Source organism: Mauremys reevesii, linkage group 1, assembly GCF_016161935.1.
Source record: "Mauremys reevesii isolate NIE-2019 linkage group 1, ASM1616193v1, whole genome shotgun sequence".
NCBI lineage: Eukaryota > Metazoa > Chordata > Testudines > Geoemydidae > Mauremys > Mauremys reevesii.
Window position 1 is genome coordinate 185968899 of NC_052623.1, and position 23936 is coordinate 185992834.

A 23936-nucleotide genomic window follows, 5' to 3' on the forward strand; every position below is an offset into this window, starting at 1 on the left:
TCACCTTTTTTGCCCCCCACCTTTTTTTTTTGTTGTTGTTGGTTGGAGAACGCAAAATAGAAGTATCTCTGAACATGCAGCAGAGCATCAGACAGGGCCATTGAAAAGATGTTGGGGATGAGGACCTAGGATTTCTTGAAGAGATAGCCTAATAAATACATTTTTTACCTCTGGCACTTACTACCGAATGATACCAGGGGAGTTAGCATTACCATAATATTTTAATGCAAAGGTGAAAAATATGATGTATACAATGGCATGATCTGGAGTAAGAAAATATGAATTAGAGTCAGGGATGGATACAAAACAAAAGAATGATGAAATGAAAACTCTACCAGACATAGATATAAGATTAAATGTTTATGGGATCCTACACTGAGGAGTGACCTTATTTAGGAATCCTATGTAGGGGCCTCTCCCAGTTACTGACCAATTATCCATAAAATCCATCTGTTCCTGACCCGAATTAAAGTCAAAGATATAATTTAGACAAAAATATCTTTTGAAAGAATCAGTTTATTCAGTCTAGATATCCCAAATTTGAAAATTAATTAATTTCAATTGTTCATACTCCACCCTAACCCAACTGAAACCAATTCCAATAAACGCAGCAAAGACTCCTGTGGCACCTTATAGACTAACAGATGGATTGGAGCATGAGCTTTCATGGGTGAATACCCACTTCATCGGATGCAATTCCAATAAGAAATTATGTTAACTCATTATTATTAATGCATATCTTTAAATTAACCCACTGAATTACCAGTCACATACTTTACCTTTTGGGAACTGGACCGTGAGTTTCAATGGTAGGGGCGAAATGTGTTTTTGAGTTATTACCCCCATCAGATAGTGGCACAGGAAATAATATGATTTTGCAGTCTGGGAGTTATTAGTTTAAGTAGAGTAATTGCATCGATATGTACAGTGCCATGTGTAAGGAAAATGAAGCATAATGAAAATGAAGTCAAACAAGATAAAAATTTACTTTATTTTTGCAATCTTGCTCACGCAGACATAACTCTCAAAATATAATGGATTAACATTACCATTTTAAATGGAGTTTTGCATGTCATGCTTTTTATTACTCTGGCCAACTTTCCCTCCTCCTACTCCCACACAGGCAAAAGTTACAGAAGGTCTTTAGAAGTTTAAACCAATATTAAATTCATTATTAGTCTCAAATTTGGAAGCTTTAATGTTAGAATTAATAGCTATCAATCCCACAGAGAAACAGTTCCTTTTAAAAGACTGCCAGCTCCATTCAGGGAATACTTAAATTGTGTTCTAGCTAATAATTTAACAATTCAAAACCAGAACTTTGAAATGAATTATGATTTTAGAGCACGCTAAGGACGTTTAAAAAGGTCTCTAAAGTACAAACAATATACTTAGTGGTTGTTTAACACATTTCAAGATCATGCAATTATAGATGGAAGCTTCAGATGGTTTAATTCTTAAAAGGTGAACAATAAGCTTTTATTTAATCATAAAAAATTAAAGCAAGAAGAAGAACAACTAGTTTAGATCCCAACTCACTGAGGGAACACACATGTAAACTTACACTACAAACACATTTACATTTTAAAACTGAATGCTGTGGGGGCCAGACTACATCTGCAGGAATGCAAGATGGCTCAATGATCCACTGCTTGGGGCCAGGCACAACTGCTGCAACTACACTCCCTGATTGTTTGTCTAGCGCTGTTGCCAGCACTAGAGTGTCCAAGTGGAAAAGCACCACTGTTCCTCCCCATTGAGCAGCGGAGCTGGGCCAGTGCAGAGGAGCACATATGCTGCACAATGTAAAAAGAGTGGTAGTGCACAAGTCCAGAACTTCTGGTGAAATTCTAGCAGAGTCAGCCAGAATGCCCTTGGGGAGACTCACTGTTGTATGGCCTATGTGTCCCTAAAGAGGGTTGTGGCTTCAAAGCTCCATTTAGGCCTGTATTTCAAAATATGCTCCTCTTTTGTTTGCTTGCCAAGTCCTGTGATCTCAGTTCTGTGTTTCTCCTACAACAGATGGAGATAGAATCATAGGAATTAAAGATGAAAAATGCCTATTTGGAGATTTTGTCCATCCTCTACCAGTGCCAGATTGTTTCCTACAACAGAGTCAGACTGGCTGGGTCACAGGCCAAAATGCTACTCTACCAGGATAGACACCAGTAGGCATGCAAGAGTGTAATCTGCAGAGTGCGTTTTAATGGGTTGTAATCCTGGTAGCACATGAGGTATCATGCCTTGAAAGGTGCACAGACCTTCTAGACCAGGCAAAAGACCAGAAAATTTACCAGAAAAGGAAGGATGCCTAGAGCATCCTAGGCTATGCCACATTTGCCCTACAAATGTAGCAATAGGGACTGGAAGCATTGTGGAAACTTGATGGATGAGCATGAGGAGTAGAGAAGGCTCAGTACACTATGAACTCATAGGAGTTTACACTATTGCCAACTCTTGCAATGTTATGTGTTTCCGAATAGTTGGTATTTTTCTTGAAGTCCCAATTCTTGGAATCATGTGATTACATGAGAATTTCCACTTCTTTTTTAAGTTTCCAACTCTCATGGTAGTGGAGACAAGCTGGAAAATGTTAACTGAGTGCGTGCTAAAGTCTCTAAAACCCAAAGGTCAGTAGACAGAATCCCCAAATGCATTAGATAAATAAATAGGTATCCATCACATAAGTTAAGCTGATTTCATGATTTTGGGTCCTGACTCATGAATTTTGAGTTGATAATACTACGCTTGGGTGAGCGGAGGTGTTTGAAGCTGAGTGGGGCAGGAGTAGGCAAGGCAAGGGGAATCCGGTAGCCAGAGGCTGAGTGAGAAAGGAAGCTGGGGTGAGGAGATGGCATTGGGGCAGCTAAAAGTTGCCCTCCTAAGTCTTCAGTGTTTTTAGGACTGAAACTAGGAATTGGGATATTTGGGAAGTCAAGGCCTCCAGGTTCTAGGGAAAGATAAGGGAGATGCAGGCCCCCTCAGAAAGTTGCTTAAGCATTTCGCTGCCTGGTGTTAGCAATCCAAACCAGATATGATAGTGGGCCCCTGCAGCACTAGATCCGATGTAAGTCTTTGAATCCACCCCCGGCCCCTCCAAAAATGTCAGGGGCATGCGGATGGATCAAGTTTTCTAGTGTTATTTGTGTGTGAGCATTCAATTTGGTTCACATAGGTGATCACATACCTATCACATATTTTTGTTGCCCATGGGGTTATTTTAAGAGGTAATTTATTTAGTTATTTTTGGTGGTTGTAGAACACCAGCTGAGAAGGGTTGGCAGGTGAAAGATTGAATTTCCCAGGGAAGGACTGTATCCCCACTCTTTGCTGGGTATTGGTCAGAACACACTAATTGGATAAATTTCAGAGTGAAACAGGGGAAAATGTAACATGCTAATTGAAAGCTAATTATGGTTAGCCAGCAGTTGGCCACTAGACGTTCTGAGCCAGATAAAAGGAGAAACTGGGTAAGCAATAAGAAGTGTTTTCCTCACAGGCTAATAGGAACTAAAGTTTTCAGACTATACTTAGGCTTGGCAGAATTTGATTCTTATCTTTATCATTCCAATGGATAAGGTTGATTGTTAAGCATTTTTTCCAATTTTTATGTATTTAAAGTTTCATAGTTGAGGTAAATTATGGGGGAGGGGAGTGTCAGACAATAACAATTAAGTGACAGATTCTGAGATTCATAAAGTTAAAGCTTTATAAGTGTTAAAACAAACTGACAATATTACCTCAAGGTATATTAAGTAATGATCCTTAAAAATGTAATAAGTTCTCAAGCAGCTGTTTTCTTACTTTTCCGTTTGCATGCGTACAGTCAAATTGATGCTTGACATTTACCAATAAAAAAATCAAATCCTAACAAGCCTAGATATACTATAAAAACTGCAGATGAATGCACTCTGAATTTGTTTGGATTGGCTTATTTCACATGGGAAGTTTAGCTGTAGAATAGGGCAGTCGTTAATAAAGCAGAGTGAATGTGATGGGCTTTCTGCATTTCTTCTTACATTTAGTAAACCATACTGAACACTACCTTTGAAAATCATTTTTATCATCATCTCTCAGCATTTGCTAATGTAAGGTGCTACTCTTTCCTTCTCCCTTTCACTACATAGTCATCTGAACTAAAGAGCTGACACTTATCACCTGCCACCCCTGGCAGCAAAAGACCATGCCTTATATTCATCTCTGCTATCTAGGGTATTGATAACTAGGTTCATTTTTGCTATCCCTATTGAACTGAGATATGGGTTTGTTTGTCAAACAACATTTTGTATTACTATGGGTACGCTGAGCACTGTGTTCTGGAAACTTAAAACCAGAATTGAGCAAATAAAGGAAAAAGTCTACCATGAATATTTATTCCTTTCTGTTTGACCATGCTTATAGCCTTTTTGTGTTTGTCCTCCTGCAAACAAACCCACCCCAATGCCAGCATGCTGGATTTAGGAGATAATCAAGCAAAGTGGGGAGTCCCCACCTTAATAAGAGAAGTGAAGAGCAGAATCCACTGTGTTCAGCACTTGCATGCTAGACAGGAGCAATAGAAAAGAGTAAGATACATTAATATAGCTACACAATTTCTTGAGATACTTGATTAATTTTTAACAAATTATAAATACAACCCACTCACAAACTTTTAACAAATAGATTAAGGTGAGGTTTGAGAAAAATAGTCTCAATTATTTATTCAGCTCTAATTGGTATATTTAAGTTCTATTTTTTAAACGTTGTACTGTAATATCACCCTGAAATTTATTAAGCTTTGTGATTCTGGAATTTTTCTTGGGAGAGGGGAAACATTCTTGGCTTTGCCAGAAAAAAAAATATTTCCAGTGTTCATTCAAGTTCTATCAGCTGAGCAGGGCTGAAACACTGAGGATTTCATATTTTGTCTTCTGAACAACTATGGGCCTCAACTAGTTCAATAATACTTGAAGTCTTGTATTGAAGGCTATCAGGGGAACCTATTCAGTGTGAGCAAATCAGAGAAGAAGATGCCAGCTACATTTATATGCAAGATTCAGAGCAAATACCACAAAGTGTACTCTGAAGCCAGGAATAAAGCATCCAATGTTAGTTCAGGACTAGCCACTTATTTTATTTCAAGGTCAGATATTTCTTTCCTCTTTTTTAAGCTTTGTGACAGGAGAGTGAATTTTTCATGACTTGAGGTGCTCAAGGAATGCAAGCCAAGAGGAACTATAAAAAAGTATTGCTGCATCTAACTGGGGCAAAGTGCCTGGAGGAGTACTGCAGGGCTCACGGCCAGTGATGGACCCTGTTTTGTTTTACATCTTTATAAATGGCCTGGAGAAATATGGAAAAATGCATTTGTTCAACTTACAGACATGACAAAGGAGGGGGTTGTAAACAGACAGGAAAATTCAAGCAAGTGGAAGGAATGCAAGAACAACAAAGACATATCCCCTAAAGAGTAGTATGCATATGCTTACTGCAAATTTGGGCAAGATGTAGCTTTAAGATAATTTGTATAGAATAGAATAGAGGTAACTAGAAAACAGCAGCTCTGTGTCTGGGCGATGATAGCAAACAAAACATTAGAAATGAGGTTGAAATGTTGGCAAAACAAGGCAATGCTATCTTGGGCTACATACACTGAAATATGACTTGAAGAAAACAAGGAGGGGACAGTCCCTGTGTGTTTCACTGGAGTGAACCTATAAAGAACAGAGAAGGTAGTTCAGAGTACCATTGTCTTGTTTTGCCAATAGAGGAAACAGCAGAAACAAAGATTTAGGCTTGGTAACAGGAAAAATCTGAACAATAAGATCAGTTATTCTGTGGAATAGGCTTAGGCACACGCAGGGAGACGGAATGGGTAAAGCAATGACGACAGAGGTAGACTTATAGAAGTAAGACTGATAGCACTAGGAAAAGTGAGTGGGTTTTTGTGAACTGTGTTGGTTGGCCCACTGAGCCGCTAGGGGGCAGTGGGGAGCTATGGCCTCACTGGCCGGCCTGGGTCACGCTTCTGTCACTGGGGAATTAGCAGCAGGAAGAGCACTGGCCAGAGTCTGTAGCGTGCCCCTCAGGCAGGGAAGCACCGGCAAAAGGCTGTAGCACTGTCTGGATTCTGTTCCCGAGGCGGGTTGGCCGGGTAGGGGAACGCAGGCCCACCCTACACCACTGCATTCCAGCCCAGGGCCCTGACAGTGGCAGGGCGAGGATCCCGCCACCAGGTCAGCGGGGTCCTTCCGCAAAATACACTCACCACAGTGCAGTTCTATCCCTGGGCTACTTCCTACCCGGTTGCTTGTACGAGTCCCTCTGGTCGCTCCAGTTCGTCCGGGCAGTCAGCTGCTGGCAGCTCCAGCTCCCCCTCTGGCTCAGGCTCCTCCTGTTCCTCCTGGTACTCGGCTGCTGGCAGTCCTGGTAGCCCCAGTCCTTCCTCCAGGTCAAGTTTCCTCTGGTCCAGGGCCTCCCCTGGCGTGGCAGCAGGGCCTGAAGGGAACAGCCCGCAGTCTGTATCTGCCTCCCTCCCTGGTGCTGCCCTGACTGAGCTAAGGGCCCCGCCCTTTGTACTTTCTGTTCCACTCCTCCCCTTCCAGGGTGTAGAGTAAGCTTGGTCTGGCCCTGCCCACTAAGGCTGGGAGAGCGGCTCTTTACCCTCAGGTTTGGAGGGAAGCCACCCTGGCTCCCTACAGTTTTGTTTTTAATCTTTGGGTTTGTGTTTAGTGAAACTTGTGATGGTATGAGGTACCAGTTTGATTGCACTGGAAAAGTGAGCTCTGTATAACCACAGTTAAGTTCAAGCATAAGTAATACTTAGCAGAGCCCTCTGTATAGCACCCTGACAACGTGTCTCAGTCATGATCTAGAGGGAAAAGATTCCTCTCGTGTCCATTCAGTTATTGGCATCTTTGCTAATGCTGACAGCAAAAAGTACTTGACTAATTATGGTGCTTCTGTGATACGAACACCACTTCGCAAAGACTTGGATTGACAAAGTCACTGTTTACAAGCTTCATATCAGTGTTAATGGCGGTAACTTTTGTCCAATTTTCATTCTAGGTTGGATTGAACTGGTGATAAAAAGACCTGAAGATATTGCCATTTTCCTGTTCCATCCAAGAGCACAAGAACCACTCTTAAGTTTAGCAGGCCATTATTTAAAGTTACCATCTGGGAACAATATAAGATATGACCAAAGCAGTCATTAAAGACAGCAGCTTCACACAGTACCACATATGCCTTCTTCCAGCAGATGTATCTGTGGAAATGCAATTGTGAAGAAAATGGTTTAAAATGTACTGTGCCCATCTAATTATAATTAGCTTTGCACATGTAGAAATCTAAATATGATACATATGGCTCTCAGTCTCTACTCCTACGTGCATGCCCATGATAGTATTCAACCTTCACAGAATGTGTGTGTGATGAAAATGTGGAGCATCTGTCAGATGCTCCATAATTTAGTTAAATGAAACTTCTTCAGATCAGGTCCATGAAGACAGAAGCAGTGCAAATTCTCTTACAAAGTTTGGCTAATCTACTTGAATCCTGACATGTAACTTTTTATGTGATGCTTCAATTGACTGATAGTTACCAATTAGGCACAGGGGAAGCAACTGTATGTTGGGGCTTTGCAGTCCAGCACAAGCTCTGCAACTTGTAGATTGGAGGGAGCAACAGGGCCAGTCCCACTACTAGGTGAGTGGGCAAGACTGTCAAAGCTTCCAGAACTCCCACCACTACCCTCTATTTGTATTTCATATTAACCTCCCTCATGCAAGTTAGTTTACAAACAAACACTTTCATTTTGAAGTTAAGTAAATAATTAATAAATAAATCAATAAATCAAACACAAAATAAAGCTGACTAGAACAGAGGCTTAACTAAAGGAATAAAGTCTGTATAGTACAAAATGCACATATGAATTAGAAACACTACTCAGCTAGATACTGTTTCTCTGTACAATGGAAGGCCCACTGAATGAAATAATTCTTAACCATAAACATTTAACATATATAACTAACCCTCACTCCAGTTGTTACTGGAAACTTGGAGCCAGTTATTCCTGAGTAAAATCACTTGCGTAAATACATTGAATTCAGATTCTGAATAAATGCATGAATTTAACTGCAATATAGAGTAAAATTTCACCCTTAATAACTAGTTATAAAAATGACAGAAACATATAATCAGAGGAAAAGAATTCAAGAATTTTGAGGATTGGCAAAAGTGAAATACTCTAACAAAGTATGCTGTTTTGTCTGGTTCTGCTCACTTTCTGCATGTTTGGATTGGATCAGGGTAGATATAAATTAGTGCTATCAGAATACAAGTAGAGGGGACATGCAATCACCCCTAGAATACTTACCCAGACAAAAGGCAACATTATGATACTTTCAACGGACAACAGATCAGGTAATATGTAGTGTAATAGGAAATCTTAAGTTTCTCCTAATGTAGATTCAAAAGTGCAGCTGTATTTTGCAAAGTAACTATCTACATTTTGCAAAGTAACTATTTTTTTGTTTTCCAAGATACAGCTGCACTTTGAAAAACAAAATAGTTACTTTGCAAAATGTAGATTTTTCTAAATAAATGAATCATCAGTTGCTTTTTATCCCAATAGTTGTAATAACAATGTTGTGCTTAAAACTCACACAGAACTGATGTGATATTAGAGTGGATGTCCTTTTCACAATCAATATTCCCTTTGGAGGGCATGATACTGAACTAACTGTAAAAATGTTGTAACATTTTATTTACATGCTAAGAGACTGTTCTTTTAATATTGTGAATAAAGATTAATCAGGATATTCAAAGTTATAATTTCCACAGCAAACATAGCTCATTAGCCTGCCCAGAGGGGTACAATTCTACGGCTGTATGTGGGGATAATGTATATGCATATGAGGAAGGTAAGTTCTTGGGCACAGGAACTGTGTCTATGTGTTTGTACAGTGGCCAGCACAATGGGATACTAGTCTTATTTGAGGCCTTTAGGCAGAAATGTAATACTACTGATAATCTACTATTAATAATCGAGGACTTGAGTCAGTGCCTATTGAAATTAACAAGAGTCTATTACCTTCGATGGCCATCAGATAAGGTCCTTGTCACAATAAGTCAAGAAAAGAGTTAAGATTCTATCAACAATGTTAACTCAGACATATTGCATAAACTGCATGTTTGATAAACAGTATTAGTTATACATTTAATCAAACAAGTAGCATGTATGTGCTAAGTAGCCGAGTTAACACTGCTGCTAGAATCTCAATTTTTTGCATTTCATGTATTTGTGACTAACTCTGCAGCCTTCATTTTGCTTTAATAGTTAATTGCATTTGATTAAATGTTTCTTTTAAAAAGGCCTAGGTAGATGAAAAAGGAAGAGAAAAAAATCCATATCTGTTCAGTTGGAAGTTACAGCTTTACAAGCAGATTTTATTAGCTCTTAAACTAAACAGTCCACATTTAGTGAGCTACATGCATATGTCAAAAGGACAAGTCCAGCCTTACAAAAACTGTCAGGCACAGTGCTTACTATACATGATTTGTCCCATTAAAATCAATGGGATTTTCCCCAGGGGTAAGCACTGCTGACAGCATAAGTGCTGGCAAGATCAGGCCTATCCATGTTTACTTATGTAATGTAACTGTGACATGGAAGGAGATTTTCCATTGTAGACTTTGAGGTACATTGATAGGAAATTCCAAGTCATCCACATATAAAAGACACCTCAACACCACCATGTTATCTTCCCCTAACTGAATAATATAGATCTTAACAGGACTGTGTAACAGAAACCTGTGGAACACTACATGAGAGAGTTGCAAATGTATATGAGCATTTACCCAAATGTTCCCTCTGGGTTCCCTTAAGAAAGATTTGGAATTCCATCCATCCCTGTTAGAGTCCACAATAGAGCTGGATATTTTTTTTTCAAATAGTAAATTCACTCAAATGTATTTTGAGGTACCAAAACTGTTTGCAAAATTTGGGTAAAATTCAGCAAATAATTTTGCCCTGCAGAGTTTGAACCAAACCATTTTGAAACAAAACATTTTTACTTTGTTTCAAAACAATGTTTTGTTTCAAAATCCAGCTATAGTAAACAAAAAGATAAAGAGATGTAGGATAAAATCCTGGCCCCACTGGAATCAATAGGAGGTTTATTATTGACTTCAGTGGGGTCAGGATTTCATCCTTGATCTTCATCACCAGAAGGAGATCAACCAACATATTAAGTGCAGTCATTATACTATACCCAGGCCTATAATCAACCAAAACCCTGAAAAACCTCCAGGAAAGACCAGTTAGATTGGTATTGAACTTGTAGGTTTACCACACCTCAGTTTTCCTCTTCTTTATTAGCTGCTTGAGCTCTACAGTTTGTTTGCTCATTTGATCCTTATTCTCGAAATTTGTTCCTGAGAAATGCTTGGTTCTAATGACATAGGATGGGGCTTAAGGGACCCACAAAGTTCCATGAATTGTCATATACATATATTAAATCATTACAATATCAACCTAACTAATAGATCTGGTTCATTCATTGAAATAAATTATCAACTGAAGGTAGTTTTCTTTTAATAACTAACTGTGCTTACTACTCCTCATTGATTAGTCACCAAAGCCCTTGTTTTTGCTTCTTGACTGGATGATGAATGCTGTTCATGAGATACTTGCAATCACATACAAATATGGATATTCATATAAAGAACAAAAATTTGTGCTAACATTCATTAGCACTAACAAATTCATTTGCACAAATGTTAGCAAATAAATTTTTTAAATGGGCATTAATCATGTTCAAACTGACCACCTTTTAAAAGTTCTAGCAGATGTTCATGTGTACTGTTTTCAAGGATTTAATATCTAAATGTTACTAAGATGTAGATATTGATCATTCACACAGTATTTTTGACATCACTATATTTACAAGTATATACACCGACTACAACTTTCCTTCATATCTCTCTCTCTCTCTCTCTCTCATTACCACTTCCTGAATCTAAGGAATTGCCATGTACATTTTCTAATTAAAACATATTTGAAACACATCAAAGATCTACAACCTATCCTGAAAGATGATCCCTCACTCTCACAGATCTTGGGAGACAGGCCAGTCCTTGCTTACAGACAGCCTCCCAACCTGAAGCAAATACTCACCAGCAACTGCACACCAAACAACATAAACACTAACCCAGGAACCTATCCTTGCAACAAAGACCGATGCCAACTCTGTCCACATATCTATTCAACACCATCTATATGACACCATCTATATGAAACCATCATAGGACCTAATCACATCAGCCACTCCATCAGGGGCTCGTTCACCTGCACATCTATCAACGTGATATATGCCATCATGTAACAGGAATGCCATATACATTGGCCAAACCGAACAATCTCTACGCAAAAGAATAAATGGACACAAATCTGACACCAGGAATCATAACATTAAAAAACCAGTGAGAGAACACTTCAACCTCTCTAACCACTCAGTGACAGACTTGAAGGTGGCAATTTTGCAACAAAAAAACTTCAAAAACAGACTCTAAAGAGAGACTGCTGAACTTGAATTAATATGCAAATTAGATACAATTAACTTAGGTTTAAACAGAGACTGGGAATGGTTAGGTCATTACAGTAATTGAATCTATTTCCCCATGTTAAGTTCTCCTCACACCTTCTATGGGTCATCTCGATTATCACTTCAAAGGTTTCCCCTCCCCCGCTGATGATAGCTCATCTCAGTTGATTGGCCTCTTACAGTTGGCATGGCTACTTCCACCTTTTCATGTTCTCTGTATGTATAAATATCGTCTGTCTGTGTGTTCCATTCTATGCATCCGAAGAAGTGGGCTGTAGCCCACGACAGCTTATGCTCAAATAAATTTGTTAGTATCTAAGGTGCCGCAAGTACTCCTGTTCTTTTTGCTGGCAATTTAGTAGTTGTAGGGGCACCAAGCCTAACTTTTTAAGAGACTTTTAAAAGTCAATCATACCATCATTGATTGGCAGTTCAATGGCATATCGGCATCAATGTCTCAATACAAAGCCACTGTCCATATATGAAACTCAGTACCTTATCATTAATTTTTAGAAGATGTATCTTAAGTACCATGTGTACAAAAGGTTAGCTCATATTTTGCAACTGCAATTTTGGCTGCTGGAAATAGCTGCACCCAATTTCTTAAAGAAAGGTCAGAAAAGAGCAATAAAGCTATGAGGAAAAAGATTCATTCTTCTATTAATGAACAGGAACTACCATCCCGACTTAGGAAAATATAGATGACTCACAAGGTAATAGGAATCCTGAAACTCAGGGATACAGCCTGAATAAATGAGAATATTATCTAGTGGGAGTGGAAAAATAAACAATATTAAGTCGCTTCAGGAATGCTTTAAGTTGCTAAACTGTAGATTTGTACAGTCTACACAGAGCATAAAGAAAAAAAAAAAGTCTTACTTTGGTTGTTTAAGTTCTCATTTGAACATCAAATTGTGCTGTAGGCAATAAGGGTGTGCTGTTTAAAGAAAAGAAGGCAAGCTTAACTAATTTAAACCATCCCCCAACATAAAACCATTCCAGCATTCTTATGTGGATCATAAAGAAATGTGAGAATGTTAGAGTAATTGTAAATTTAAGTAACATTTATGGCCCCTCTCAGAACTAACCCCAGATTTTATACTAATTAAAATATGTAAGAATAAACCTGTGTTCTGATCACCTCAGCACAATAATCTAGCTTGTTCTGTCTGTTCATATACTTAGTTGATAAGTGTAGAATAACCATTGGCTGCGATTTTCTGCCTCCCCCCTCTAACCCCTTTCTTCAAGGATTTAGTGAATTGAGTAGCTTTTCAACCTCTGCCTTCAATTACAGTTTCAAGTAGCGGCAGGCAAACACCTCAAAGACTTGAAGTAGTAACCTTTCATTTTAAATGTTCATTAAAATAAGGCTAATAATACAGAACCACAGGGCAGTTGAATCTTTATGAAAGTTCATGGGCTGCAGGTTGCTCACCACTGCTGTAGCATGTCAGGGTAATCCGCTGGGTTCCCGCTTCCCACAGCTCCCATTGGCCGGGAACGGCGAACTGCGACTACTGGGAGCTGCCAGCAGCTGTGCCTGCGGATGGTCAATGTAAACAAACTGTCTCACAGCCCGCCAGTGCATTACCACAGGTTGCCCACCACTGTGCTACAGCATACCTGGCCAAGCCAAAAGACAATATTCACTATTACAGTAGTGACACTGAAGGACCTTATTCATCACTTAAAAATGTAGCACGTAACTCAGATTTTTGTATATTGAGAAGCGTGCCTATGAAATGATGATGCTAGCTCCTTATGCTCTCTTCTGGAGTATCACACACAGATAGTATTTATGTGGAAGAGGGGAGAGAAGAAAACAGGTGGGGGAAATGAACCCAATAAGATGAGATTGCCTTTCTGAGACAATGTAAGTTGAGCTGTGTGAAATTTCAAATAAATATTTGATAGTTTTAAAAAGGGTAAACAGGATGACCTGAGTAATTATAGGCCTGTCAGCCTGATATCGATCCCAGGAAAGATAATGGAGCCACTGATATGGGACTTGACTAATAAAGAATTAAAGGAAGGTAACATAATTAATGCCAATCAACATGAGTTTTTGGGCAATAGATCCTGTCTAACTTGACTTTTTTTTTATAAGATTACAAGTTTAGTTGATAAATGTAATAGTATTAATGTAAGATACTTAGACTTCAAGGCATTTCATTTGGTACTGCGTGACATTTTGATTAAAAAACTAGAGCATAAAATTAACATAGGACACAATAAATGGATTTTAAACTGTCTGATATGTCTCAAAATGTAACTGTAAATGGGGAATTATCATTGAGCAGGTGTTTCCAGTTAACATTTTTGTCAATGATCTGAAAGAAAAACAAAATCATTGATAAAGTTTGCAGATGACAGAAAAACTGAGGGTATGGGGGACTGGTCAATAATTAAAAAGGACAGGTCACTGGATTGCTTGATAAAACATATTGTTTGCTTGCGCCCAGTTTAATACAGCTAAACATAATTCTGTACATCTAGAAACAAAGAATGTAAGCTGTACTCACAGGATGGCTGATTCTATGGTGGGAAGCAGTGACTCAAAGAAAATTGGGGTGCCCTGGTGGATAATGAGCTGAACGTGAGCCCCTAATGTGACGCTGTGGCCAAAAGAGCTAATGTGATCCTGGGATGTATAAACAAGGAAATCTTGCGTAGGAGTAGAGAGTTTATTTTACTTCTGTATTTAGCTCTGATGCCCCAGTGCTGGAATACTGTGTTCAGTTCTGGTACCCACAATTCAAGAAGAAGGTTGATAAATTGGACAGGGGTCAGAGAAGAGCCACAATAATGATTAAAGGATTAGAAAACACAGTTTATAGTGGTAGACTCAAGGAGCTCAATCTAGTTAGCTTAATAAAGAGAAGGTTAAGGGGTAACTTGACTACAGTATCAACACGGAGAACAAATATTTAATAATGGGCTCTTCAGTCTAGCAGAGAAAGGTATAACATGATCCAACATCTGAAAAATGAAGCTAGACAAATTCAGACTGGAAATGAGGTGTTAATTTTTTATACAGGAAGCATAAGTAATCATAGGAACAATTTACAGTCATGGTGGATTTTCCATCACTGACAATTTTTGAATCAAGATAGGATTTTTTTTTCCTAAAGGATATGCTCTAGGAATTATTTTGGGGAAGTTCTCTGGCTTGGCAGGAGGTCAAACTATATTATCAAACTTGTCCCTTTTGGCCTTGGAATGTAAGAATCTTTTTGCTCTGCCACAGCACTTTAACTCCTCTATATGGGCTTCACTGTCTAGAGATCCGCACCCTCCCATCCTTTATCCAACCACCAAGAAGTCTTTTTAAGCCTCTTCATGGGTCCTTTCACTTCCTTTTGCAGAAGTTCCTCCCAGGCTCTTGGACCGAAGGACCTAAAGCTCCTGTACCTTTCCTTCTCTATAGGCACACCCACAGTAAGTCTCACACCTTCCCCCAGTTTCTTACTTATCTGTTTATAACTCTTCCCAGATTCCTTCCCTAAGAGATCTACCACTCCTTTCAGTCTTGACTCCCATCTACACCTTCCAGAAGCCCCTCGTCTGTGCTAAAACCAGGGTCAGAACTGTGGCAAGCCTATAACCTGCCTTAAAAGACCAGCAAATGTCTTGCTGATGAGTGGAACTGGGTTTATAGCTATGCAGAGGAAGAGAGCCAGATTCCAAGTGGTCTAGTCCATGAGAGATCAAAATCACCAGTCTGACATGGGCCCTATATTTCCTAGAACTATCATTTTGTTGTGCTTTTCTTTGATCCTGTGACACATGTAAAGTGTCCAGACTAGTCTATTTGGTACCATAATTCACCTTCCATATCTCTAAGACTACTTATAAAATAAATAAATACTTAAATATATAACTGATGAAGTGCCCCTCAAGATAGATGCATTATGCATTATTTCACAATCAGTGCAGTTGGTGGTTATATAGGAGACTACCATAAAGCAAGCCTCATATGTTTCTTCCTTTAGGTGAGCCTTTTAAAAGTTTTTCTCTAATGGTTTACTTGGCTCCTGTGTACTTATGAATATTTCATTACAATATAGCATATTAAATCTATTTTGGCTGTGGTCTTTAAAATATGTTAATTATAAATACAGTGTAAGCAGGGTAGGGGAAGAGGAAACCCTTTAAGGAGACTGGTGTTCCCAGATATTTTATATTGCTGCCCAGTGTATATAATACCAGGCTGCTTTGCAAGGGATTGTAATGGTACTCGTCACTGTAATTTTAACTCTTTCAGATGGCAGGTGATCTTTGTTTGCCAAACCATGATTACTTTTACTGCAGTATCAGGGTTTTCTATCACTAAAGAAGACTGTTGTTATTAATTCATGCTTTCTCTTTATCTATATTCAGACAACACAGTTTCAAGAGCTGGTTGGGAAATGATTATTTTCCCTCCAATAAGTTTCAACACGAACTATTTGTTGTTGAACATGTTCAAATTTTTATTTAAAAAAAAAAGCCCCAAAACACAAAAAAGAACACCTTTAAATTGCTGTAAACAGAAGTTTTCAGTTTGACAAAATTTAATTTTTTCTCAGTTTTTCAAATGACCAATTTTTCAGTGAAAACATCCATCAACATTTTAGTGAAACATGAGAGTTCAACCCCCACACTTTCAGGGAAATGGCCTTTTAATTAAAAGGCCATTTTTGGTCAAAATGTTTCAGTGGAAAATTTTCCAAATTCATTAAGAGTTTCCTAGGGGTCCTGGATTAGCTTCTTAAATCTGTTTCAAAATATTTAATAAATCAATGTAGGATTGTTAGTCTTGACTGCCATAGTGGTAGAAAGTCCTGTTAGCATCAAACTTGGTTTGATGAGCTCTTATGAAAACAACAAATAAAAATAACTGGTCCACAAAGCACACTAAGTACCTTACAGACCAAATGAACACCTGGAAAAATCAGCATGAAAACTGGGAGGGGGGGGGAGAGAGAGAGATGAGGTCTCCTTTACTAGGAGAGGGCTCCAACTTCTTCAGCATCTTCCACCCTGAGATGGTCCACCATCACTTCTCTTTGATTTGAGAATGTTAAAATTCAAAACAAGCACAAGTGAGCATGGTTGTTAATGCCAGTTCTGACTGGAGCTGTGTAAAAAACCAACCAACCCACCCAACTCCCCTGTCCCCCCCATCACACACTCACATTGAGTTGCAGAGGTTCACACAAACATTTTCTGTTTTCAAGCATCATGAGTTCACACAGTTTAAAGACCAAACCAACCAACCCCAAATATCAAGTGGAAGCTTAACAGAAAGTCAAATTCCACTTGGTTTTATGACAAAATTATAAGAAACCATAAATCACTCCTTGGTTCACTTCAATAGTGAAACCAATGGAAACTTTCAGTGGACCTTTTTCAGTCTCAGTTTTTTAACAATACCCTAAACAATGTGAGCTGTGTGTCTGGATTTAGGTCTGAATACCTTATACACCTTTAATCATTTCATGTGTCTGGACGAATCTGGTGAGAACTATTTTAGTCAAGTCCCACTCAATTCAAATCAGAATAGAAATCACATCACATTTGCCCCTTAAGTATATTAAGCAAACCTAAATTAGTTAACATTGTATTAAACATTTTCACTGTTCCCTGAACAATTCATATCTAGAAGAGAAATAATTTGTATAACAGATTATTACCTAGTTTTGATTAAACAGACTATTGCCACAATAAAGGTATTTATTTATGATTAACCAAAAACTTGGATTGTAAGTGCTTCAGGGCAGGGATCATTTTGTACCTACTGTGTTCTGACCTCAATAAAAAAGCAAATTTACTAAGATATTTTTTTCAAGTTCAAGTAATACTAAAAGATAAAATAAGGGGAAATGATGAAGTATTTTGAACATTCTTGTATCTTAAACCACTGACATACATGAGTTTAACAGCAACTATCAGCACTATATAGAAGTGCAATGGTGTGAAAGTGAAAATGGTGCGGAAGTGAAAAACCGCACGGGGAGTCTTAGATAAGCAGAATATAATCACCTGAAGTGGAATTTGATCATGAAACTGAGGTTACTATCCCATCCCTTGTGGAAAGTTCCAAACTGATGTAGCTTCTTAAATTATTGAATCTGAACCTACAAATGTTGCATAGGGCATCAACAAGTCTCTGCCATGCCGGTCTATCCTGGGCCACTCTTTGCATGGTCCTCCCCATGGCTGTTTTATCTCCAACAAGTGTAAATAAAACAGACTTTTTCTACTAATTAACTCAGTTAAATCACAGTTCTAGTGATGACCCTGTTTGTCAAACAGAGGGCTATGTTTTAATTAGAATCTTAGAATTTCAGTACTTATAAATGTCAATCTATACAGACATAGAAGACCTATCTTCAATAGTTACACAGCAATTAGCTACCACGGTGATACTCTAGGTGCCATATAAAAACCTAAAGTAGTTTAGATACACAGGCAGAGTCAAATAAGCAGTTCAAAATAAATGCAGGAGAAATGAATCTGAGAAAGGATCAGTTTGACATGATGAGAAATATTCAAGCTTTAAGAATCTAACAATGCAGGGAAAGTGTTCAGCTGTTTAAAGGACTTAGCACTCAAAGCAAAGCCCAAATCATGTTTCTCAATAACAAGTACGGAATGAAAGAAGTAATGTGCCCAGTATGGAGTCTGACGAATAAGGTTTCTGATCTGCTGTTATTAAGAACTACAGTACTATTTAACACACTAGGATTTAAATTAAAATAGAATCTGCAAAAGGGATTACTATTCCACAGCTCCTTCCACAGATTCTTAATGGCAGTTCTACCTAGACTTCCAATTTCAGTGCAGGATAAAAGAACCTTAAAAGCAACTTGATGGATATTATAGTCAATTCAGCTGCAGTCTTGTCTTTTAGATTTCCAGCCATTTCAATATGATTGGAGACAAATAATGTGGACCTCAATACCCAGCATATTAATGAAGCACTGAACCCATACAGCCCACACTGGCTTCTTCTTGGATGCAGTGAGAGTAACTAAATTGCTAGTCTTAATCATTATACATTTTATAGCTCCCTGTGTGAATATAGGACCTTACAACAGATTAAATGTGTCAGATATAACACTATATAACAATTCCTATCCTAAGAAGCTTGCAATCTAATGGCACATGCATGTGCTGTATGTAACAATGCCATCTAGAGAAGAGACTGATGTGAGCTTTTTATAGCAGGAAAGCAGGCTTTCAGTGTTGTTCTGGGAAGGCGAAGGGGGAGGCATGAGGCACATTATATGGAGGATTGCCTCCCAGTTAGTGAGAAACATGAAACCTAGCAGATGATAGTGTAGTGGGCAAAGCATACAAAGACAGATTAAGAAGAGAAGCTTCAGTGGAGAGTATGGAGTGAGTGGGTGTGTAAGAGACAATGAGGGTAAATATAAAGTCATAGAGAGCTTTGAAAGTGAAGTGAAGTCAGGGTGCAGAGAAGCTGTGCAAGAGCAGGTTGAGATGCTGTTACATGCTGGAGATCTTGGCATCTTTGCAGAGCGACAACCGATGCCTACCAGTATATCTAGGGCTGTCTCTGCCAATGATGTCATTAGAATGCTGTCACTGTTGAATGTGAAGTGATAGGGAAGCTCATGTTCAATCCATCTGATAACCTGGAAATATTCTCTGTGGCTTGATGGAAGGAGTCACTCTACCCCACCCCACAAAACTGGAGCTAAACCAGAATAGCCAGCAGTCCTCTAGCGATACTGGAGAGAAGGGAGACAAGTCCAGGATAATATAAGGTTAGGGAGCCAGACCAGTTGGGGTCAGAGGGAATATTCTATGTGGGGGAAGAGGGACGGTGGTAAGACTGCAGTTTACAACACTGAAGTCTCTATCTAATGATACATTAATAATCTCATCAAAACTATAATAAGAATTAGGCATTTCCTTCCAGAAGTTCAAGAGTCATGACTTGGAGATTTTAATATTCAGAATTCTGTGGGACAGAAAAAATAATGAAAATAAGACAATAGAGATTGGAAACCGAATATATAAAATCCTGGCACTAAACCAAATTCAAGTTATTTACAGATCAATCACAACTAAAAATATTATCAGTTTGGGAAACTATAGTGATGTTGGTTTTCACTCACTCTCATTTATTCCTTGTTAAAGAAATTGTTGATATAGGAGAGCGTTAGATTTGAGAACAGAAAAAAGCTGATTTACTTATTTTTCCCCCATTATCTTCTTGGAAATTTATCATTCAGATTTTTTTCCACAATGTGAAACTTTGTCAAAGTATTTACAGGTTTAAAAGCAACTAATTTGGCTCTTGTTAAATCAGGTAGGAAGAAAAGCTTCTATTTCCCTGATGAAATATGCATTGTTATACCGTGGTCAAAGTTAAAGGGAAGGCTTTGAGTAAGGCTAGACCTTCCTTAAAGTTTTTGGATTTGGTAGATAATAAAAGGAAGTAGGAAAGCTTAGGCTTAGAGAATTATTAGAAGATCTAAGAAATCCTGCTGGCTAAACTTCGGTAGCACTATTAATAAAGATGCTTCTGTAGGTAAGATCTGGAAAAAGATTAAAAGGATCAATGGATGAAAGGAAGGTTTTATCCTGTACCTAATTCAAAGGTGAAACATATTCAGAAAGCTAACGTAAAAGGAAGACATTTTTCTAATATTAACAGTGGTAACACTAAAGCTGATTTTCTCCCAGTCAGAAAACGTTTGCTATTTTATATTTAATTTTATTCTTAAAGCTCAGTAGGAGGATCATTTGTATTATGTCAGATGCACAGTTACATTTAAAGAGATTTTCCCTGATTTCCAAGTTTCTTCTCCAGTTATGGATAATTTGGTTTGCAAGTATTTTAAATATACACAACATAAATCCATAAACGTAATTTTCAAATTAATTTAAAATACCAAGCCTATTGGTGCTTACTTGCCAGTTACGGGACAGCTTCAGTGTTTTAGGCCTAAGCACAAACTGTTCAGATTAAAGTCTACAGTTTTCAAGTAAACAAAGTCTGAGAGATCTGAACCATATTTTAGTGTTACAGGTTCCATCCAATTCATTAGCATCTCCATTTGCTTGAAAACATATTAATACTATGCCTAAAGAATCAAAAAGGAAAAAGTGTTCCCTGCCATTCCATTGGTTAGGCAACTTCTGCTTTTCTGTAACTGTGTTCATTTGGTTACCTCATCCTTCAGTCCTTCCCTACCCAAATTCTCTGCTTTGTCCTCTAGTTATATTCAGACTGTCATGTAGTTTGTAAGCTTCTTTGTTACATGTTACAGTGCCTAATACCATGGAGCCCTGAATCTCAACTGCAGTTCCTTGGCATTACTGTAATACAAACAGTAAAAACAAGTGTCCTAACTGGTCTGTTTCTAGAGCACTTCTTTTATGTTTCGTTTGTTATGAGGTGCAAGAACTCCTATGGTATTTGCAGAGTGGTGTAATGAACATAAGTAGATGGCAAGTGGGACAGTCTTGTGTCCAAAGTATAAAATCTTACCAGGTAGAAACTAGGCAAGACCCACAATGGAAGACAGGCATACTGAGTACGGTAGTGGATCATGCAAACCACAGGCCAGTGGCTGTTGCTCAGTTGAATTAGTATTTGTATACTACAAAAACACTCTAAATAATACCCCCCTCATTCATTAAAAAAGGGAAATGTTAGCATCCCTGCTATTGCAGGCCTAAAATTACTACCCATCCCACTTAAAAACAATATTGCAGTGAAGAAAAGATCTCTCTCTTCTTTTGAGAGTATCAACAGCAATACCAACAAAACAATAATCTGCCAAAACAGTCATCCTGTGAAGCAAAAGGAGAGTCATTGACAGCACAGCTGCTCATCTTTGCCTTCCCCGATTCCCTACTGCCTGATATCACAGAGAAGATCAAAGAGGTGAAGTGCATGGGAGTAGGACGCCTCCTCCTGATATAAGAGGCTAAGGAGATAAAAGATTGAAAAATACTGCTTCTCAAATGAAGTTAACACTTTCTCCATACTCATAGAGAACAGAAGTGAGAAAGGGAGAGATGTGAGAGAAAAACATACTCGCCTTTCTGCTCTCAAGGGTTAAAAGATCATTTTGGATTAAAGGTTTTTAAACTCAGTTATCTGGATTCACCATCAAAAGGAGTCCATCAAATATTGGGTCCAAAGCATAAAGTTTAAGACCCTGAATGAATAGAATCATTTTGAATGGCAACTGATATTATAGGCTCCCTCAAACCATATCATCCTGAGCAATGATAATTGTTATCAAAGAAAATCAATTCACCTTATGCTTGAGTGCTTACATGTAGCATACTGACTATTTTAACATTTTCAGCACATAATTTTGGAACTCTCTTGTGACAGCAAATACACATCTAGTACTTCAAAAGCCGCCACCACAACAAAAACTCTGCAAAGGGGAAATTCATCCCTGTGTCAAGAGCCAACACAAGACCTACTTAAACCACCATAATAAAGCTCAAGCAGAATGTAAGAGGTGGATACGTCTTGTGTTGGTTGAGGGTGAATATGTTTCTTTATGCTAAACAATCCATATCCTGAGGCAGTCTTGTTTTCTTTCTCCTGTTCACCATTTCAACAGAAAAACTGGCCCTGGTTATTAAAAAAAAAAGATAACATGGAAGTGTTGTAGACTTACCATTCTTGAGTACCCCTTTGTCGCATGTTTCAACAACTCTGCCTTGCTGTCTTTCTCAAGAGTTCTGTGATCTGCTGATGATGTGGCCTTCAAGCCATGTCACACTATAGATCCACCCTTTATGGGAGTTTCAATGTCACAAACAAATAATGTCTGACAAAATAATGGTAATCAGCACAATATCATTGACCTCTCCTGGTCTTCAATCTCACACTTCTTTCAGAGCAGTAGCTCCCCAGAGCTTCTCCCTAGACTCCCTTAGCAAAACTCAGACACCAGATAAAAATACAAACTAAGCAACTTCCACCCGTCTTAGGTTCTCCCACGTTCTCTGCTCTCCTACAGAAGACTGACCCACAAAGTGCTGTCTCTTGTTCCTTTTTCAAGGCCCACCACATAAATTAATTCCACTCCTGTAGCTTTCCCACCGTTCTCCCTCTTCCTGGCTCCTGTCAGGGCCCTTCCATACAAAGGGAATTCCAAACCATTTCTCTACTAGGTCTTCTTCTCCCAACTGCTTTAAACTTATTCCTTTTAACAAGTGGGACTAATAGGGCTCTCAGGCTCTAGTAACCCCAATGAAACATGCACTAATACTCTTCATAGTATACAATCAACAGAGATGATAGATATCTAAGAATGGTATCCACAAAAGTTAACGTGCTAAGCAGGGAGCCACTTAAACTAACCAATGAGACATGCTGTTGAGAGGGGTGTGTCCTAAGCCCCAGCTTTCTCACAGAGTTCAACACCTAAATCTGAGCTGTGGGGAGGTATCTGTTGCTGCTTGTGAGCCACAACCAGAAACCTCTGTCCTGGGCTCAGGCACTTAGGCTGTTTCTTGCAAGAATAAGATAGGAACTTGCATAACTCCACACAAAACAGCTGGCAGAGTAGGCTCTCCCTTCTAACTCTAACCCAGTGGTTAAGATACTCAGCTGGTATGTGGGAGACCTCATTTGAATTTCCCCTCTCTGGCTGATGTAGAGAAGTGATCTGAACAAAGTTTCCCCACCTGTCAGGGGAGTGCCCTACCTACTGGAATATCAAGTGATTCTCACTCTTTCTCTGGCTCAATTAAAGTGGAAGATTCAACAAGAGAGACTGAGGGCATATCTACACTACAAAATTGACCCATATCAGAATATCCCACTGTCATATAGTTTGAGCACTCACATGATAGGCAGGGAATCCCTGTTCAAGTCACTTCTTGTCAGGCAGGGGGAAAACTGAGGGGGGGGTCTCCCCCATCTTGAGTGACTACCCAAGTCATTGTGCTAAAGGCCTTCTCCATTTTGTGAGGAGTTAGGCAGGCTCAGAGAAAGCCTGGCAAATCAAGCCTAGTAGGTAAGATAGGCACCCTAAACTCCTGCAGGTGAGTTTAGGTGTGAGATAGGCATTTGAATGCCCACCTGAGGCAGCAGCGTCCATACCCACAAGCAGAAATTTGGAACTTTTATAGCAAAAATTTAGGCTCCAAGTAAGTTAAATGCCTAGAGGATTACAAAGTAGCCAAGGGTAGGTTTGTGGATTGTAATGATGCCTAAAACTGAGACTTAGCCACCTGAGTCCTTTGTGCAACTGGACCAAGAACTTTATCACAATCATTCTTACTGGAGTATTCCTGTCAATTGCAATGGAAGTACATTTCATGAGTAAAAGTCTGCAGAGTTAAACTGCCAGGGTG

The 23936-nt window shown here is 38.8% G+C and overlaps 1 long non-coding RNA gene across 5 annotated transcripts; it reads right to left on the reverse strand.

The window, feature by feature from the left end:
• Positions 1-967: 967 nt before the first annotated feature.
• Positions 968-23547, reverse strand: LOC120387809. 5 transcript variants are annotated; one of them, XR_005590360.1, is made up of 5 exons: positions 23426-23547; positions 22250-22366; positions 6282-6477; positions 4493-4542; positions 968-2013 (listed from the first exon to the last, which is right to left on the reverse strand). It is a non-coding gene; the product is annotated as an uncharacterized LOC120387809 (long non-coding RNA). The 5 variants fall into 5 exon arrangements; XR_005590359.1 differs by lacking the exon at positions 23426-23547 and adding an exon at positions 22939-23164; XR_005590361.1 differs by lacking the exon at positions 23426-23547 and adding an exon at positions 22604-22911.
• Positions 23548-23936: the final 389 nt, after the last annotated feature.